The sequence below is a fragment of the Eptesicus fuscus genome, chromosome 8 (assembly GCF_027574615.1).
Source record: "Eptesicus fuscus isolate TK198812 chromosome 8, DD_ASM_mEF_20220401, whole genome shotgun sequence".
Taxonomy (NCBI): Eukaryota; Metazoa; Chordata; class Mammalia; order Chiroptera; family Vespertilionidae; genus Eptesicus; species Eptesicus fuscus.
The window spans coordinates 42,078,819-42,089,093 of record NC_072480.1 but is presented as its reverse complement, the minus strand read 5'-3'; the positions used below and the strand labels follow the sequence as shown (position 1 = coordinate 42,089,093).

The 10,275-nt window shown below is 42.0% G+C and overlaps 1 pseudogene; it reads left to right on the top strand.

The window, feature by feature from the left end:
* Positions 1-1,528: 1,528 nt before the first annotated feature.
* Positions 1,529-2,783, top strand: LOC129150102 (zinc transporter ZIP1-like; annotated as a pseudogene).
* The last annotated feature ends 7,492 nt before the right edge of the window (positions 2,784-10,275 follow it).

Here is a 10,275-nt window from a genome sequence, read left to right as displayed (position 1 = left end):
TAATTTATATGTTAATAACAAAGTGAGGTCATATACTCTATTCAGTTTTAAAATATCACAGGAATTTTTTTTCTAACCTTGAGTATTCTTTGAGAACATTATTTTTAAACTTCATAATATTCTACTGGTAGATTTTACCATTCAGGAGTTTTCACAAATTAGTTTCACATTTATTATTATTATATACTAGTGTTCCCGTTGCAGGAAAAATCCTGCAATAGGGTTTCCTGCTGCACTCTACCCCGCCCTGCCTGCTCTCCTCCCTTGTCCCCCAGCCCGCCTTCTCCGCCAGCCCGCCTGCTTTTCCCTTCTCCCCTGGCCCCGCCTCCACTCCTCCCTTCTCCTCCCCACGGCTTGCTTGCGTCTCCAAAGCTTTGCTCCCTTCTGCAGCTCTTGACTTCTTTCTACGCTGTCTTGGTATGCAAATTAGCCACCATCTTTGTTGGGGTAATTTGCATGCTCGTCCTGATTGGTTGGTGGGCGTGGCTTGGCTGGTGGGCGTGGCTTGGGCGTAGCAAAGGTGCGGTCAATTTGCATATTTGTCTATTATTAGGTAGGATAATGCTTTGACAGCTTCACTGACTATCTCCATGAGGGACACATCCAAATACAAGGTCAAGAGTGTGAAACTTTTAAAACCTTTGATACATATTAAGTTGCATTCCCAGAAATGTATGCCAATTTACAGTCTCACTCATAAGTCTGAGAGTACCTGCTTGCTTAATTGTTCTTTTGTACAAATTGAAGATGACCATTTTAAGTATATTTCCAGTTTTATAGTAAAAATTATCTATCAATGTTTAATTTGCATTTATTTGAATTTTAGTAAATTGCAACATTTCTCCCTATGTTTATGTGTCTTTTGAATTTTTTCTTCTGCATATTATACACTCATATCTTTTAAATTGATCACTTTGGAAATTAACATTTAACATTGAAATGATAACCATAATAGTAGTAGTAGCTAACATGAATTGTGCTAAGTGGTGCATGAAGCAATTGACACATTAATCTTCACAACCTTATTAGTAATACTCAGTGTTCAGAGAAGAACATTTAGGATTAAAAAGATGAGATGACCTGCTTCAAGTTACACAACTAGTCAGTGCATGAACCGGGATTTGACTTTCTGACTCCAGAGCCCACTAAAAGTAATCACATTTAGTAATTTGAGAAGAGAACAAGTTTGGAGACCATGGAAAAGTCTGAAATGCAAGATCTGAATTTACTCAGGTAAGAATTTACTAGGACAAATAGATCCAGTGCAGAAATGTTATTTTAGCAATTCAACTACTCTGCTTAATTGAATATCTATTAAGGGCAAAGGTTCTCAGAAGACGCTGTGAGGAAATACAAAGAATGGCTTGACAAGCTCATTTCTAGCATGTGAACACTAAGCTTGTCACCCCACATATGGCTGCCCTATTATCAGATGGAAAGATCTGCTAGTTTTGAATTTTCCTGAATTATATGTAATCACTATATTTAAGAAGAAATGTTGGAAGAAAAATATGGGGTGTCTAAAAAGATGCTTTTGGAGAGAGAAAAACATCGGTGCGAGAGACACATCGATTGGTTGCCTCCCACCTGGTCAGGGTCAGGGATCAAGCCTCCCACCTGAGATACGTGCCCTTGGCTGGAATCGAACCCAGGACCCTTTAGTCTGCAGCCAACAAAACGAGGTTGGGCCCTGGTGACCCTGTGTATCTGGCCCAAGGTCCTTGCTCTGCTCATGTCTGTCTAACTGCCTACAACACTAAGAAGGTCTGAGAGTCACTGGAGCAACCACGGCCACCTGGGGAGAACCAGAGCTCCTGGTGTGGTGCTCAGGGGCCGTAGCCTCAGATTCCCCCCCTCCCCCCCCGTGCTCATGGGCCTGGAGGTAAAGTTGAGGGTCCTGGTGCTCCTGCTGGTGCTCACTCTCATCTGCAGTCTGGTGTCTATCTGTGTGCTACTCCGGCCTGGAGCTAACCCGGAAGCCTCAGCCTTCCGCCAGAAAGCCCTGAGCCTTGTATGCTGTTTTTTCGGGGGGGAGGGGGGGGGGGGGGGGCAGAGTTCTGGCCACCTATCTTCTGGACCTGCTGCCTGACTACCTGTCTGCCATAGATGAGGCCCTGCAGGTGATGCTCATTTCCCCTACAAGAGTTCATCCTGGCCATGGGCTTCTTCCTGGTCCTGGTGATGGAGCAGATCACACACTGGCTTACAAGGAGCAGTCAGTGCTACCACCTCGAGAGGCGACAAGGGCACTGCTGGGAACAGTGAATGGTGGGCCACAGCACTGGCATGATGGGCAAGGCCTCCCACAGGCAAGCGGAGCTCTGGCAGCTCCCTCAGCCCTGCGTGCCTGTGTACTGGTCTTCTCCCTGGCTCTGCACTCGGTGTTCAAGGGGCTGGCGGTGGGGCTGCAGCGAGACCAGGCTCGGGCCATGGAGCTGTGTCTGGCTTTGCTGCTCCATAAGGGTATTTTGGCTCTCAGCTTGTCCCTGAGGCTGCTGCAGGGCCACCTGTGAGCAAAGGTAGTGGCTGGCTGTGGCATTCTCTTCTCATGCAGGACACCTCTGGGCATGGCGCTGGGTGCAGCACTGGCAGAGTAAGCTGGCCCACTGCACCAGCTGGCCCAGTCTATGCTGGAGGGTATGGCAGCTGGCACCTTTCTCTATATCACCTTCTTGGAAATCCTGCCCCAGGAGCTGGCCACTTCTGAGCCAATGATCCTCAAGGTCATTCTGCTCCTATCAGGCTTTGCCCTACTTACTGGCCTACTCTTCATTCAAGCCTAGGGGCTTCAAGAGGGGCAGGGGAGATTGGGTACCAGGTGCCCTTGATCAACCTCCCCTCCTCAGGAATGGGGAAAGGACGTATTGAGAACCAAAAAGTTTTCTGAGAGGTGGGGATGGAGCCTTTGGAACAATTTTACCAACGGGAAAGAAGTAGGTAGACAAAAGCCTGGTCCCCAGGCTCAAGGGACAAGGCATGATCAAGTCACTAGAGACATGGTCAAGAGACATTAGTATTAGGGAAGATACTGAGCACTAGAATTGGGCAGACACTACACAGGGACAAACTGACACTGGGGAGGCTAAAGCTGGGCATGGTGCCCAGGTGCTTTGGGATGGAAGTAGAGGGAACACAGGCCCAGAGTCAGCAGTTCTCTTGTTTCTAGCCCATTTCAGCCCTCTGTCATTTGGAGTGGACCCCTCCTAATTTTCTTAGCTCCTACTCTCACATCTATCTCCTTCCTTCCTTCTCCCAAGACACTAGTGCCAAGTGGCCTCTTCCTGCCAGTCTTGGTACCTTCTCTGGCTTCTCCAGTTCTGCTCACTCTATTTTTAAAGTGCCAAATAAGATGCCTCCCTCTTAAAGCACAAAGAGGCACTGAGCCCTGCTCAGCACCTCAGTGAAGGGGTCCTCTTGCTCCTTAATTTAGTCCCATTCTGGGGTGAGCCAGACATGTTTGCTGAGTTAGGGTAGAGGGAGGGTTGGCAGATCTGCGGGCCTTACCATTGCTGCACCCTGGAAATACTGAACATGGATATGGTGCCCCAAACAGATGATAAACATTGAGCTGCCAACATTTTTTATACCATTGGAACCCACTGGGGGAAGGGGAATGTTCACCCCCAGGGTTATTTTTTGGGGAGGGGGGGGGGGGGCGTAGGGCTGTGCACAGGGCCATATTCTCTAGAATCTATTTTACTTACTGATCTGTTTGAGGACATGTTACCCAAATAAAAGATGTTTCTATAAAAATAAAATAAATAAATAAATAAATAAAAAATAAATAAATAAATAAGATGCTTTTGAAGGATAATTTATTTTCCTTAGAGTAGATGCCCTCATGAAATAATTAGTACTTAGACTTTAATATTTTTCCTAATATCATAAATGTTTGTAGAAAGGACAAGGAGGTCCCCTCCTTCCTTTCTCACAGCCGGTCTCTGACCTCTTGGTTGTACTTTCCTTGGCAGATTTATATATCCCCAAATGCATCGTGAGCTGTGACCCTGCCCAAGGAAGCTTCTGCTTCATTAAGTTGACTCTTGCATTTCAGGATCAAAGTTTCACTCAAAGTAAGTAGGTGGCTTTGCCTGTGACAGTAATCAGGGACAGTTCCTCCACAAGAAAGGACAGAGGAATTAGGTGAGGACTCCTGAAGGTTGTAGAAGTCTCTGCCAACCGAGAAGATGCTGTTGACAATGAGGGGCAGCCAAGACAAGTAGACCCCCTACTACCTCTGAGTGAAGATGAACCAGAAAACTGCAAACTTACATTGCTTATGAAAATAGCTACTCCCTGTATTGACCATCAACACTTTTAAGAGACATAAATAGTTCTTGGAAAGTTGAAAGTGATGAAGGCACTGCAGGCCTGAAGTATAGCAGGAACTTGGTTACAGCCCCAAAGGCAGATCAGGGATGTCATTGGGAGCTCCCACTCTGTGCCTTGGGAAAAAAATGGACATGAATCATGTAATATACTTCATGGCCTGCTGTACTCCTGCCTCCTTCAATCTTCAAAAGGACAGGTGTTTTTTAAAAGAACTGTGTATCAATAAAGCTGTTAAGGAAAAAAAGGGCAACTGGGAACTCTTCTAGTCAAGCATATATTTATGGGAATTAATATAATAATTATTATCATAATAAAAATAGTTGCCACTTGATAAACCTTGCTATGTACCAGACATCATGCTAAATAGGTTGCATTGGCTATCTCCTTTATTACTCATTAATAACTCTTTGAGGTAGATACTATTGTTATCTCCATTTCACCATATAGACATTAAGTAATGACAGTTAGTAGATGGCAGGAGCTGAGATATAAATCCAGATCTAGCTCGTGGCAAACAGCAAGAGCTTAATTGTTACCCTGACTTTTTCCTCTGAATTAGGCAAGAATAGTTTTGTTATTAATAGGTTAATATGATATGTGCTACCTGTAGATACTTTAATATACATACTATATGTATATCCAAATATATACTGGGTGGGGGAAAATAGGATTACGGTTGTTTATATGGATAATAATACAATCCTATGTAATGAAGCCTAATATGCAAATCGACCGAATGGCGGAATGACCAGTTGGTGAGCAGGTGGTGCCAGGCCAGCCAAGGTGGGTGCCAGCAGGCAGAGGGAGGGGACGGCAATTGGGGGGCAACAGCGACCAGTGGCAGTGGTGGAGGAGTGATGGGGGGGCGGGACTGGCCATTCTCCAGCTGGCGCCATCCCCCCTGATCTCCCCACTAGTCGGCTCCCACAGAGGGGGGCCACCGGCAGCGGCAGCGGCAGTGGGGTGATGGGGGGCAGGGCTGGAGCTGCTCCTGGTGGTCAGTGTGCTCCCACAAGGATGTCCTCAGGGAGCGGGCCTAAACCATCAGTCAGACATCCCCCAAGGGCTCCCAGACTGCAAGAAGGCACAGGCCTGGCTGAGGGGACCCCCCCCCCCCAGAGTGCATGAATTTTCATGCACCGAGCCTCTAGTAATTAATAAATAATAATAGAAGAATAAACTGTTTCATGTACTCACAACTGTAAACCTACTTTGCCCCACCCTGTATATGTACATATGTATATTTTTCCTCATTCTTGTAACTTTCTTATTCATATTTTCTTGCCTCAGTTTTCTTATTTATTAATTTATTTGCTTCCATTTAGTAGACCATTATAAATCATAGAGAGAGAGCACAAATAAATGAAATAAACAAGTTTCCTTACTTACATATATTGCTTTAGAGTCTAAAGAGTTAACAAACTAAAAACAAAAAAAAAGAATAAATACACTCATTGTTAAGTACAAAATTAGCTCTGAAGCAAAATGCCTTGAGTTCTTAATGACATTGTTCACATTTCAGTTTGAATAAAGAGAGGAAGTAGAATACGTAGCATACCTAAAATGGTATTACCAATAACTGCTATTACCACAATAGAATCAATTCCTCCGTTTTGAAATTCTGAAGGTATTGCACAGAGCAATTTCTGTGAAAGCTCTTTAGTCAGCAAAAGTGATTAAGACCTTTGCTATACAGCTTATTCACAGAGGCCCCTGAGAGCAGAGTGCCCACTCACAATGATTAGTCAGTGGGTCAGCCTGAATCATAAGAAAGAATGCACCTGACTGAATCACCAATTCCACTTCCTGTAGCACCTGGTTTTCCTTGGAGCACTGCCATTCACGAACTGCTCCAGCCAAGGCCTTCTTAGTTTATGAAATCTGATAAGGTCACAACCGGAGGTAGTGCGGTAGTGAGACTCACTAGAGTTTTGGTGCAAGAGTCAAGAAATCCATTCAATACCATCAGGAACCAAAACATGTATGTCTATACAGTTTTCTGATGCACGTATCATAAGTTCCTAGTCATTTTAGACAGAGCCATTCCAGTGGAGCACAGGTAAGCATACAGGAAACTGCTAGTATATGTCCAAGTAAATACCAGAATGTTATATTTCAAAATGATTGATGTACAAAGTATCTGATAAATGTGGCTGCTGAACTGGTGAGTCATCTATCAGAGTTCTGGCATGAGAATCATCCTACTTGCTAGGCAGCCTGAGAGCCTCTCAGTGTCTCCTTCCCAGAGTTTTGACCCAGTCTCCTCACTTCCACCTGGGCAGGACTAGTGGGGCGCTCTCATCTGTATGAGCTGGAGAACAGTCACTTAGATGAAAATATTTTTGTTTCAGCTTGAGAAAGGCAAATAATGAGGGAAGAAGAGAGAGAGAGAGATTGCTCAAACCACTACACGTTTACATTTACCTTAGTGAATAAACCAGGCTATGAAACCTGTAGATTCAAACCACTAATATCAGTATGCCAATGGGTGAGCCATCTCTTCAGAGTAGATGTATGTTAATTCGGCTCCTAAGGACTGATCTACAAGTCATTTACAATGAAAAATTTAACTGTCAGGAAGGTTGGAATGATTGACTTGGCAGATCAATACACTTTCTCCCATAGTCAAGTGATGTGGAAAGTCAAATTAGCTGAAGGTTGTTTTGGGAGCAGGAATGGAGTCAAAACATGAGGACTGAGCAAATGTTAGGTAGCACGAGACACTCGGCCAGCAGATGATAATCTTGCCAAGTCTCCCTCGACAATTTTTACTTTGGTGACTAGGCATTTTCTAAGATTCTACAGTGGATGAGCCTTGTTATATACACAAATGCTTTCTCCAATACAGGATAGGAAGCAAAGGTTTAAGTTTTCACATACAGAGTTACAAAGTTACAACTACATTCTAGTACACCTTTCTAATATTCCTCTTCAGTTTATCTTGATTGAAGTGTCAGTTGCTTCCAAAAGCTCTATGATTAGATATCTAATCATATCCACTGTATAAGAATTTTCCAATTTTTACTTTAAGAAAAACTAACTTGGGAAAGAAATAAAGGAAACCTTATTTTCAAAATCTTGGGGGACACCTCACCATCATTCCCAGATATTGACCACAGCTTTTAATTTCAACTTAAGATCTACATCAGAAAATTAACAAAAAGTAAGTAAATTGTGTACATCTCAGACAAATTTATCTAAAATATTGTATTTATTGCCTGGCCGGTATGTCTCAGTGGTTGAACCAGGAGGTCACAGTTTGATCCCCTGTCAGAGCACATGCCTGGGTTGTGGGCTCGATCCCCAGTGTGGGGCATGCAGGAAGCAGCCAATCAATGATTCTCTCTCATCATCGATGTTTCTATCTCTCTCTCTCCGTCTCCCTTCCTCTCTGAAATCAATAAAAAATATTTTTAAAAAATAAAATATTGTATTTATTATAACGAAGTATTTTTTAGACACACACACACACACACACACACACACACACACACATATTCATTATTTTCGCACAAATGGAAAATGAAGAATATGTCCTTTGCTGCTCAAGTTGACCTTATCCGTAAGGCTAAAAAAATGAATGCCTGATCAGGACCTTCCAGAGTGTTCACAAGGTTTTGGCTATGATACTGTAACTCTGCTTCACAGCAGAGATTTCAAAAATCTTTGCTCAAGAATAGCAACTGCATTGCTAAATGGGCCATGCCTGATTGTTCTGTCTGCTTCTCTTCCTGCTTTGTGGACAAATTCTTATTTATGCAATCATGGCATTTAAGTACTAGATGAGACCTAAAGAAATTCCAGTTAAGCCTTCTGCTTCAACCCAACACCACATCAGATTACCAGGGCTTACCTTTTCAATTTTTAAAGATTTCCTAAAGCAAAGACCTACAATTTCCTTCCCTAGTAAGTTCTAGAGTTTAATCAAGACGTTCTTTCTTGTGTGTATACATAAGCTTTCTTGCGGCAACTTAAGCCCATTTCTATTTTTGACCTGTATTGAAATAGAGAACAAATACTTGTTCTTTAATAAATAACATTCCATAGACTTGAAAACGCTTAAGTTACCCCTAATTACTTTTCCCCCAGATTAAATTCCCCACAGTCCTTTAATTTTTCTTTATTTATTCTATTTCCCAACATTTTAATTATCTCTGCTTCTCTCTAGATGCTTAACAAATTTTGTAAATCCCATGTAAAATCCAGAGAGATCCAACTATACTTAAAATGGTGTAATAAATCTTTAATAATTTCCCCTAATAAATATTTTATCCCATCCCACATATAATTAAGTTGTGACTAGACCTTCTAATATGTTGACTTAGGGAGGAAAAGAAGCCGTAACCTGCTGACTTTCCTATGGCTCTCTTGTTCATCTTCAATTTGGGGTGACTGAAGCTTAGACTTTCCTCTAATATCCCCCCTTACCTTTAGTGTATTTACCTTTCTCCGTTAAGAATCATCAGTCAACCAGAGCATTGGGTTCTACCCTGCTACCTAAATTCCAAATTGTGCCAGTGTGTCTGAAGTCACTACCTCAGAAGTTGGTGCTAATTCAATTCTATGCCAAACATCAGGTCTTTTCTTGATGACCTCCCGGGAACATTCCCATGAGCAGCTTCACCCTAGTGATCAGATTATGATGATTACTGCTCAGCAGTTGAATAGTGATTTTAACGATCGGGTCTACACAGAACCTTGAAATGAGACATTTGTAAGCAATGCAAAGAGATGCTTAGGAGAATGGCTCTCAAAATTACAAGGAACATAAAAAAAGAAATGCTCCATGATCATTAGAACCTGGGGAGATTATTATAGCTGTTTTTCATGAAAATTCTTATAGCCACAATTGGATAAAGGTAGGGGATGGAAGAATGAGTAGGAATCCAAGATAAAAATGGAAAAGGTTAAATTTGGTTTAATTTAAATAGCAAATCATCATCGGAAAATAAGAACCCAAGCACATGTTCCCCTTTTAGGTTTAATTCTTTTAGGTTTATTTCCATCTTATAGTCATATATAAAGAAGCCGTGTATCTTAGTGCTTAAGAGCACAGGCTCTGGGGGGGCCGACAGTCTGTGGTCAACTCCTGACTTCCTCTTGAAGAGTTCAGCTTCCTCATCCATTCTTTTCCTTTTTTATATTATATGCAAGCATTTTTATAAGCTCTTTGCAAACATTGATTTATTTAATCCTCCTAATACTCCAATGAGAGAGAAGTTATCAAAAACCCTATTTTACAGATGGGGAAATGGAAGCCCAAAGAGATTAAGCAAATTGCCCAAGGCCACTCACCTAGAAAATGGCAGATTCAGGCTCTGAGCCCAGGCGGCCCGGATTCAGTGTTTGCTGTTAACTACTGCTACTAAATGCCTGTCATTAAAATTAATGGAAATAACTTTTAATTGCCTGGCAAATAATAAATACTCAATAAATAGTGGGGTTTGTGTGTTTGCGTTTGTGTGCAGTGGTTGGTAGTAGTGTAATTGTGTTCCTAACACTCTGTATTAGTTGACTTCCAAGGGTGTGGTAGGAAATGTCATTGCTGATCAGTAGGGGGAGCTCTTTCCTCTGATTATATATTTACCCCCATCTCAAACCACTTCCCCACCATGGTGTTGTGAGGTACTTGGGCAAAACCACATGTGTCAAATTTAAACTGAGATGCCATCTATGCTCCATCGAAAAAAACTTCATAAAAAATCTATGATAATACTGAAAATTTTTCTATTTTCTCAAACTGCATTTGTAAATGATCTAGCAAATTCTAATAACACTCATTTTGGTGCCTCTATTCAGTTGAATAAATTATATTTGTTATGTGAAAAAGATTTGTTGAGAGTAACAGACAAAGTATACTCTGCCATTATGTAGGAGTTATCAAAATACTCAGCTTACATAGCCATAGAAATTATACTTCATTCAGTTCAAATTGTGTTTATA